The sequence below is a fragment of the Thamnophis sirtalis genome, unplaced genomic scaffold, assembly GCF_051295495.1.
Source record: "Thamnophis sirtalis isolate CommonGarterSnake01/CBP01778 unplaced genomic scaffold, rThaSir2_p1.2 scaffold_11, whole genome shotgun sequence".
Lineage (NCBI taxonomy): Eukaryota > Metazoa > Chordata > Lepidosauria > Squamata > Natricidae > Thamnophis > Thamnophis sirtalis.
Genome location: NW_028261391.1, coordinates 33,414,575 through 33,425,991, shown reverse-complemented (window position 1 = coordinate 33,425,991; position 11,417 = coordinate 33,414,575). Strand labels below are relative to the sequence as shown.

The window sequence follows — 11,417 nt, the reverse complement described above, 5'->3', positions numbered from 1 at the left end:
GTGGTTGAAGGTGAAGTAGTCATTGACAGGTAGAACCTTGTAGTAGATAATTTTATGTACTATGCTTAGGTCAGACCGAAGGCGGCGTAGTAATCTTAGACTGTAGTGAATGATCTGGGAAGAAGAGAACTTCCACAAAGCAACAGGCATTTAAGAATTTCAGGGTTCAGTGGGAAGCCATTCTGAATCTGGGACTGTTGCATGAAGACAAAACCAGGACTCCTGTGACAAAAGACAAAATTATAACTACATTTAGTGGACTTCCTCTGAGACATTTTCCAACAATGCACCTTTCCCCATGAGTTCTTTTGTGCTGCTCTTAGAAAATGGTAAAGTGTCCGTCAAGAGAAGCCCAATTCTTTGTGAAGTAGGTCCAGATATGAGGTAGCTGTTTGGCATCCAAATCTTAATTGTGGTTTATTGTCATAGAGCTAATAACTAAGAGGCAACATCCAAGCTCTTTCTTAGTATCAACTACATTGCTCATGACTGTGCAGGATGGACTTGATTGGTCTCATCAGAACCAAGATCATTGCAACTGTGACACTTTAAGTTATTACCATTTCTCTAATCAATTATCATATGATTGCTGGATTATACTTCCCTGTAGAGTATAAAGGGGAGGCACATGCTAGACTAATATTATATTGAGCTCAACTTACATATCATTTGAAGAATGTCCTTTTACATTGTGGAACTCCATCTTTTTGCTACTTGAACTGGCTGCTTAAGTAACATATAGCAGTGTATGAATGATAAGGTCTTATGTTCAGATATTCCGTTCTACAGTTCTTAAAAGCTGATACTTGGGTCTTTGTTATTTAATATTTCTTATGATGAAGGTGTTAAATTCAGGGAAGTGTCCTGCACCAGATTCAATCCATAATTCTTTTAAAAGACCCAGAGTGAATGCCAGGAGCTACTGAAAGGTCTTTCAGACTTCACATTGTGTGATGTCAGAAGTCTTTGAATGATGAGCAAATAGCTCCAATGACATTCTCCAGGCATAAGGCTATACCCTGATAATATAAGGAATTTGGGCTTAAAAAAAGCAGACTAGGTCTAATGCTGGAGGTCAGAGACAGGAAATCAGTACAGGTAGTACTTGCTTAATTACTGCAAAGAATCTGGAACTTTTGTCACTAAGTGATTCAGTCATTAAGTGAGTTGAATCCTATTTTACAAATTTTTTGGCCATAGTTGTTAAGTGAATCACCATGAGTACTAAGCAAATCCAGCTTTCCCCATTGACTTTCCTTTGTAGAGGTCTCTTGGCAAACACACAAATGGCAGTCACATGACTAGACATTACTTCAATCTATCCTTTAATTGTTAAATGCTTGAAGACTGTGTGCTGGACCTTATGAATTAGGTTTACAGAAATATTTATAATGTGTTTTTAATTACTTTTTTATTATGCTTCTTTCTGAATTTTTTATTGTTCCTTGCTGCCAAGAGTAACTTATTTGAGATGGATAAAAATAATAAAATAAAGTAAAATAATGAAATGAAAAAAATAAATAATAAAATAATGAAATGAAATTAAAAAATAACAAAAATTACTATAGACTATACATACATATTTATAAAGTTAGTGCCCTTTAAAAATGCTACAATTTAACAATTTTATCTAATTCTTAAGTTATTCAATCAATAATGATTGCTTTGAATTATAGGTCTTTAAATAAATAAATAAAATGTGAATTGAATAACCCGGGTTCCTGGGCTGACAAACAGTTCTGCTCAGCTATTTGATAGCTTTTAAGAATAAAGTCTAAATGCAGCATTAATTAATTTACCACATTCATTGATTTCATTGTTATTGATTAGCAGCTTTATAACTGTGCTGAATATCAAAGGTTCTGGGAAAGTCCCAGAATGGTCTAGTGGCTAAGGCAATAGGCTAGAAGCCAGGAGATTTTGAACTCCTGCCTTAAGCATATAGCAAGCTGGGTGACCTTGAGCTAGTTATTTTATCTCAGCCCTAGGAAGAAAACAATAGAAAATACTTCTGAAAGACCTTACCAAGAAAACTCCAAAGGCTCTCTTTTGAATCAAGATTCAAAAATTGACTCACAGACAGACAGACTATTATCTGAAATTATCTCAATGAAGATTGTGATGGAACATCTGTATTCTTTTTGTGACATAAGCAATTTCAGCTGCAGCTCAAGGGGAATGATCTCCCGGCATGCCTACACACTCAGATAAAATGGTTTAATTCCAATTTTCAGTTGTGTTTCAAAACCCAGGCATTTAGAATATTAAGCCATTGTTTTTTACATTTTTTTCACATAACCAAAGGTATTATTCAGCCTGGTATTCAGCCTATAATACAAGTTTTGAGCCATTAAAAGTTTCCTTTAAAAATCATGCACTTTATTAATGTAATTTTAAAAATCAACAAAGATACTGATTCAGAAAGGTTCATGAGGTTATCAGCAGTTTCCTTACAAATAATTGATGGCCATCAAGCTCATTTCCAGCCGTTTGTGCTACAATGTTTATAAAATAATCCTTTAATACAATTCTAATTTTCTGTTTTATTTTCTAAACTAGTTTTTCTTATCTTTATTTCTTAAATAAAATAAAGTATATTTAAAGTAACGTATTAGAAGATAAGTCAAAGTAAATGTTGAGGAGATTATTTTGATTTTTAACAAAGCAACTGCCTGGAATATACTTAAATTTTTAAAACAATTTTCACTAAAAAGGAAAAAAGCAGATGTGTTATTCTTGATCTCCTGCCTTTTCCAAATTATATCCCATATGATTGTTCATTAAGTTTTAAAATCATTATATCATACATAAACCCTAAGTAATTTGTACCAGATTTGGAATAATCCTGGTGATTAGTTGTACTTTATGTATATCTATATCTATATCTATATCTATATCTATATCTATATCTATATCTATATCTATATCTATATCTATATCTATATCTATATCTATATCTATATCTATATCTATATCTATATCTATATCTATATCTATATCTATATCTATATCTATATCTATATCTATATCTATATCTATATCTATATCTATATCTATATCTATATCTATATCTATATCTATATCTATATCTATATCTATATCTATATCATCTATATCATCTATATCTCTATATCTATATCTATCTATCTATCTATCTATCTATCTATCTATCTATCTATCTATCTATCTATCTATCTATCTATCTATTATCTATATCTATCTATCTATCTATCTGTCTGTCTGTCTATCTATCTATCTATCTATCTATCTATCTATCTATCTATCATCTATCTATCTATCTATCTATCTATCTATCTATCTATCTATCTAATTTAATGAAGCTAAAATATGTACTTTTAATTTTATGATCAATTGAATGTACGTAAAATTGATGGTGAACATGGAGAATATTAAGAAGTAATGATAAGGAATCCCTTGAGAAGAGTTCAGTTTCCGCTGATTGCAGAGATATATCCATGTAAGTTTTTGGTATCAATAGATTTTTTTAAAATGCCATTGATACTTTCTATCTTTTTTATATATTTCCAGTCTAGCCTTTGATAATCTCATATCTTAGTCACTAGCTAAGCGGTTGTGATCTTTTTGAGATCAGCTGACAACCCAAGGGGACTCAGTGGCTAAGATCCTGAGCTTGTCGATCAGAAAGGTCGGCAGTTTGGCGGTTCAAATCCCTAGCGCCAGAGTGAGTTCTCATTAATTGTCCTTGCTTCTGCCAACCTAGCAGTTGGAAAGCATGTAAAAATGCAAGTAGAAAAATAGGGACCACTTTGGTGGGAAGTTAACAATGTTCCATGTGCCTTTGGCATTTAATCTTGCAAGCCACATGATCACAGAATTATCATCAAACAGTGCTGGCTCTTCGTCTTAGAAACGGAAATGAGCCCCCTAGAATCAGGTATGACTAGTATGTATGCACGAGAGGAACTTTTACTTTTATCTTAAGATTGTCTAGATGTCATCGCCACGTGTTGGGACTTTAATTGTGCTTCTCTAATAATGTATTATTCTTAAAACTCCAAGGCAACAAGACGAATAAATATATTTTTACCCATTTTTCAAACTATGTTTGGGTATTTGGATTGGAGTCCAGAGCCACAAATAACAATGGGAGATCAAGACAGCAGCAAACTGTTCCATTATTAAAACTTGGCAATCCAGTCATAAGAATCTAATGCTTCAGCAACATATATGTAGTCATTTATTTTCAAGTGGTTCTTGACTGAATGTAGAAATGTTTTTTGTGTGTATGTGTAATCTTAAATAAGTCATAGTTATTTAAAATAACTTAGCTATACATTATTGAGCAATTGAGAGAATAGTAAATGAGGAAATGGCACAAATGGCTGGTGTCCTTTTCCAAATCAACAATCAATTTCCTCAATCTTTAAAACAGCCATTTAATCCAGTTCATTATTTCCAAAAGGGAATTTTGAATTGTGCTGGATTGTGGATTTTTTCATATCTAACTTGGTCTTTGGAGATGCTTGGTCTTTGGAGATGCTGTAGTCTGATTGCCAGCTGTTTTAAACATTTCCTTTTTCCTAGTTCTAAGACTGCACAAAACACATCTGTAAAAATGCTTTAGTGACTAGAAATATCTGGCCATCTGTTCTGCCTGTAGCACAAAAAGTCAGAACACTAGGAATTAACGTACAGCTCTTAATTGTAGTATAAACATTGTACATGCTAGATTCCTTTCTTACTGTTACCCCACCAAACCACAATTACATTTAGAAGAACAGAATTATCAGTAAAATAGTGAGACATACAAGAAGATAGGTAGCTCAGCTAGAGATCTTGTTCAGTATATCCTGTGTGAAAAGCTTTCTTTGTTTAAACCCCAAATATTTCATTACACCACAGGTAATTTTGCTGTCCCAGACATTGGCCTAATAAATTCCAAAAACACATGCGTTGTGTTTTTTACTGAAATGTTCAGTGGAAATCTGAATCATTGCTTTTATTATCACTATGTTTCATTTATTAAACTCTGAATCAGTTTGAACAGCCACTCATCACTCACCCTGCTGATCTGAGAATATTCTGAAATTAGTTGTCAGTTTGAGCAACTACTGGGTGACTTTTAATCATGCAAAATAATGGCTATTAGTAGCAGCTAACTTTTGAAAAAGAAAAGATTGAATAGATACATTCGAAGCAAGATGCCTGTTTGGTTTCCAAGGAGCTATACAGTGATTCAGGTCATGTTTTATTAATTCTAATGTTGGCTCTGACAAGCAGGTTTAGGGTCTTTTCAGATGTGTAATTGTGTATACAGTAATCATGGGGAAAGTTCTGCCCCTCAAATACAATCAAATACCAAAAGATAATCTGTTCTCAATGTTAAACAAGGTAATAAGATGATGCATCTGTGTTTGCATATGCAGAATACTTTTCCAAGGCTTATCATACATATGCATATTGGAATAGTAATAAAAATATGACATTAGTTTCCCTGGTGGAGCTTTAACCTACTTTCACTTACCAGCTTTTTTGCCTTTTAAAATTATTCTGTCATTTGGGAAGCTGAACCAACACATTGGGTCTTTCATTACTTATTTTCCCTTGTTCTAAATCTGCAGCATCTCTGAAATAAATGATCCACTGAAATAAATATAAACACTACAACATTAATCACGAAGCTTTAGCAGTACCTGTAATGGAAAGTGTATGTTCATAATTTAAAGATGGAAACTTGGGTTAAGAATCTACTGTATAATAAGTACTCCCAGAATATTTGGCTGTATAAAAACGAAGAGTAGTTTTCTTATGAAATATCCGGAATTATATTGTTCAAAAGTGGATTAGGGCTATTAAAAAAACTAGGCTTCTTTGGTTCACAATTTATTTGGCCATGAATGCCATTTAATAGGAGGTAATAAAAAAGAGTTCAACAAATCGTTATGGTACAGTTGGGAAAAATATTCTGAATCCCTGTGGATTTTTTTTTCTTAATAAGAAACCTATATGGTATGTTTTGAAACTCTTCTATAACGTCAGCAAGTTTTTGGACAACTCTTCAGATATACTGAACTACAGAGATTAATCTTACTTCAATTTTAATTGATTGCCTAATTAATGTTGTTGTTTCAGGCAGAGATATAAATTTATCTCTTGAATATACTTTTGATAATAATGTATTCCGATAGCAATTGCTTAAAATTCAAGGAAAGATTTGACCAGAGCAGTAAAGAAAAATGAAATACTACCACTAGACTCTATTAGTAGATAAACATCAAGTGTCATACTCTGTTGCTACTTTATGCTAGGTTTATTCTTTGGCTATAAATTGAGGTAAAGAAAATAAACTATAGATTGCAATTACCTTGAAAGTGAAAGAAGTTATGTTTGATACTTGAGATTACTAATGTTAAGTGTGAAGAGCTGTAGCTGATAAGAGGTGAAAAAATTAATAAGTGAATATATTTATCAGCAGGTTAATGACTCAGTTGGCCTAAAGGTGTTTATATACCATTTTTCAGAGATATTTATCACAGCTTGCACTGCAAACTCAATCTTAAATTATAGTAAAATGCTTATTATAATATTTTATTAGGAAAGTATAATTAATAAAGTATCATAAACAACAGAGAATAAACAACTTTACTTTCATGATTGAAATTTTTATTCTTTTCAAAATGCTTATATCTCTTACATTCATCTAAATCTAATGCCTAACACATAAATGACATAAAGATTCTGAAGGACATAGCTCTAGACATTTATGCCATGGCAAAGTATTTTTTCATCTCCCTTGTCCTTTTTTTATTTCCCACATAAATTAGTGGCTTAACATACACCTGAAAAGCTGAAACAAGGACAATTGTGGCATTATATAATATTAAATGGTAGATGATAGATAGATATAGATATAGATATAGATGATATAGATATAGATATAGATATAGATATAGATATAGATATAGATATAGATATAGATATAGATAGAGATAGAGATAGAGATAGAGATAGAGATAGAGATAGAGATAGAGATAGAGATAGAGATAGAGATAGAGATAGAGATAGAGATAGAGATAGAGATAGAGATAGAGATAGAGATAGAGATAGAGATAGAGATAGAGATGTGTTGTGACTCAGCAGACGTCTCCTTGAGTCTTTTCGGGATGCAAGATTACCAATGCAGCTGTGGCTCGTTAGTGGCGTCTTCTGGTGATAAAAGGACGGATGGTGCCATGCCCTGGTTGCAGGAGTCAACGTTCAACGTTCATTGATGATGGTTTGTTTGTGAGAGACACTTGGAGAAGTGATTTGCTTTCTGTAACCCTGATTCAAGGAAACACTTGGAGAAGTGCATTGCTTTGTAAGAGTTTTGTTTTGTATTCTGTTATCTGGTCAGAGACTTGATTTATGTTTATTTTTGGGCTCGCAGCCAAAGCGAGCCGAGAACTGATAAAGTTCTTTCCCTTTAAGTTTGTCTGCCTGTTGTCTGTTAACGAGCGGAGAAGAGGGGACAGAACAGATATGTATATGCATATGCATATGTATCCATATAACAACAACAATAATAATAACAGTGATACCCATTGTCATCAAGACACTTGGTACCATGTCCAAGAATTTTATAAAATACATCAAGAAATTGCAGCTTCCTGCAATAACACCAGTGGAACTGCAAAAAACTGCACTACTCAGAATATTGTACATCTTAAGAAGGTATTTGGTTGCTACCTAGGACACTGGTACCAGTCAGTGGTTATTTGTGATGCGGTTTTGAATGTTCAGTGAACATTCACTGAATTTCATGTTTAATAAATAAAGTAAATAAAGTAAATAATAAAGTAAGCAATAAAGAATAAATAATAAATAACAAATAACAACAATTAACAAATAACAACAAATAACAAATAACAAATAATAACAAATAATAACAAATAATAACAAATAATAACAACAAAATTTCACAAACTGACTACCAACAATGCCATGACCGAGTTACTAAAATCATTCACTGGAAACTGTGCCAGAGGTTTGAATTTAAGTACAGCAAAAACTACTGGGAACCTCAAGTTGAGAAGGTTCTAGAGAATGAAAAAGTCAAGCTCTTGTGGAATTTCAGAATTCAGACTGACAGGCACTTGGTCCACAACACATCTGATATAACAATAGTTGAAAAGAAAAAAAGTTTGGTTCATTGACATTGCAATACCTGGTGATGCACAAATTGAAGATAAGCAGCAAGAAAAAAATAACAAAGTACAGGGACTTGCAAACTGAAGTTCAGTAACTGTGGAAAAAGAAATCATGTTCTCTCCAATTGTAATTGGAGCACTTGGAGCAATACCTAAAGGGCTACCTCGCTATTTGTAAATTCTAAATTTATTGGACTTGAACATTCTGATTCTACAAAAAAACCCACCCTACTTGGAACAGCTTATATCCTCCGATGTCACCTTAACAGTTCCTAGGTCCTTAGTTAGGATTTGAGCTGTTGAGCTACCAACCAGCCCCAAAGGCTGTGAATCTCACCAAAGATTAACCACATAATGATGATGGTGGTGATAATGTTTATTTGGTCAATGACCAGAAAATTATACAATACAAAAATAAAATAAAATGGATTAGATGAAATGCTAGCAGAAGGATTCTCTAGAATAAAAAAAAATGTAATTTATACTGCTATAATGGTGTGTATGTAAATCTATTTACATCTCAACTATTACAGTCTAGCTTTTTGGCTAAGATCAAGTCTAGTATCTGTTCAATTGATTTTAACAGGTCAGAATCTGGTAACATAATCTAAATCCAAAGCAATATAACTAGTGAAATAGAATCCACTCAGTGAGAAAGATTGAATAGTATGATGTATTCCAACCATTTTGAAAAATGTAAATTGGTTTGTTGAAAAAGTAATGATAACTGAGCAATACTATCATTCAGTGATTGGATCTATGCTTGTTCCTGTTTGTTAAAAGTGACTTTCAAATCTTGGATTTCAAACATGAAGGAGAATCAAAAAATAAAATTGTTTTTTCCCCTTATTAGTTGACACTCTATACTAGGTCAGTTCTTTTTCCACATGTAGAACTTTTCCTGTCATTTGTTTTGGCTATGACCCTGAAAAGGAATCTCTTGCGAATTATGGTAGTTAAGAAAGGGAGAGTTATAGTAGCAAGCAAAGGAAATAGTTTTTGACCTTGATATATACTTATGCTGCCTGCTCTGGACATTAAATTATCTGAGACCACTTACTGGGACTCCTGAGATCAAACACGATATCAGTTTTCAGCATTTAGTTTTGTCAAAACTCTGCTTCAAGTTTTATTCAATTACATGTGTAGAGAGCCAGTGGTGTATTATAGATTTTCACCAATGTAATTTTTTTTGGCTGCTTGTCCTATCTTAACACATCTTGTTAGCCATAGTCAATTTGTTTCATATATTTGTGGATTTGTTCTATCTCATCACAAAAGATTTTACTGTTCTTCTGAGTCATTAAAATGCCACTCTGAGAATATTAACGTACGTAAGGTCCCTTCCAACTCTGCTATTGTACTGTATTGTAAGTTCTATGAAATAAAATCACTGTATTAAATCTAGGTTTTCCATAATGATCCCACAAACAGATGTGTACGAATGACAGTCCAGCTTTCAGTACACAAGCCTAAGGGGTTTTTTTTGTCAGTCTATAGAAAAGATTCCATGAAAATATGGGTGTGTTCATTATAGTTTTTAATTTCCAAATCACAATAAATGATACACATTATTTTTAGATTTCTGAAGTATGATGTAAACTTATACATATACATTGTTTTTATAACTCCACAATAAGTTTAAATTGCAATGTTAACAAAAAATTTGCATACAACTATTACTTCTTTCAGATATTTACAACAGAATTTGAATATTTCATTGTGTTATTTGAATTGTTTTGCCTTGCTGTGCAATTTTCTATAACCATTTTCTCCAAGTCACTTGAAGAAGGGGTATTGCAAGAAGCAATATTTAATAACTTTTTCTACTTATTAAGATTTTCATGGCTTCATTTTTTTTATTTCAAAACTAAGATTGTAGATTTTGGCTGCATCTACATGCAAGCAATCATCCAATAATTATTTCTTCAAATAGCACGTATATTCAGTTATTTATAGTTGTGTACACAGATAAGTGCAATATTTCCCATGAAGTAAACAGCAACAGACAGGAAATCTGTAAACAGAAACATTTTCTTTTTAAAATACCAAAGAAAGAAAAGTTTCTTTATGTAATGAGGTTGGCTTGTAAATATGTCTGTGGTTTGCTGTGATTGTTCCTTTCACAAACATTTAGAGATATCCAACACTATGGTTTAATATTGGATAGAACAATATTGATGAGGTACAAGCAAGAAAACACTGAGGTGAAAACATTTTTTTGCTATATATTTCAGGGAATTAGGGTTGATTGCCTGAGGCTTTAGGGCCACAAAGAAGTCTCAAGGTCTTTCTTCATGGCCTCAGATCCCTACCTGACCCCAAAGATGCAAACACCAAATGCCTCTTTCCACAAAAACAAAGAAAAAAAATCCTAAAAAATCTCAGTCTTTCCAATGTATGACACAGTTTTTCTCATTTTGTATAATGAGAAGGGTTCAAAAAGGTCTTTGTATCCAAAAGATTACCAGCCGGTCGCAGATTGACCCTGGAACATTGGAGACACTAGTTGCTAACATTTCTAAATTTACCACAACAAAATCTACTGGTCTAGCTTTCTGTCTCTGAAACATACTTCTCCATAACATCAGAGAGGAAATCTTCTCAGGCATGAATGGATATTAGTTTATGCAATTGTCTTACATGTTATTATTCATTTATTTAATACACTGCTTTCTATGCCAAAGTTTTGGATTATACTAAAAGGGTAATGAAGGGGAAACAGGCAGTAACCTAGAAATAATGCAGGGCAGGATTTTGTTTGCATTTATATTACTTAATCAACGTGGTCACATATTTCTAACTATGAAAAGCACAGATGATTTAAGAAAATGGAACAGTCACAAACTAGATATACTAATGTAGATTTTTTTAAATGTTAGTGTAGACTTTTTTTGATATTGTTTCTCCATATCACATTAGGAGGCAAAATGAGAGTCTTGCTCAGAGACGGTGAGAAGTAGTGAACATTGTCACTAAGCGAATTCTACCTGGCACAATGTTTATTAATTGTCCTGTGTCAAATGAAAACTATTTTATTTCTTTTTCTTTTTTTTCAAATGTATTTATTTTTATTTATCAAACAAAAATTACGAATTCAAACAAAGAAAATAAGAAAATAAAAATGTGACAGGGATAATAGTGCACCAGTACACTTATGCAAGCGTACACTTATGCATGCCCCATTAGGGACCTCCTAAATATGGGTTAGGTCCACAAGTTAGAATTAAAACTGTGAAAGTTAGT

At 32.7% G+C, this 11,417-nt stretch overlaps 1 pseudogene; it reads left to right on the top strand.

The window, feature by feature from the left end:
- Positions 1 to 8,697: 8,697 nt before the first annotated feature.
- LOC148043597 (U2 spliceosomal RNA) lies at positions 8,698 to 8,818 on the top strand (annotated as a pseudogene).
- The last annotated feature ends 2,599 nt before the right edge of the window (positions 8,819 to 11,417 follow it).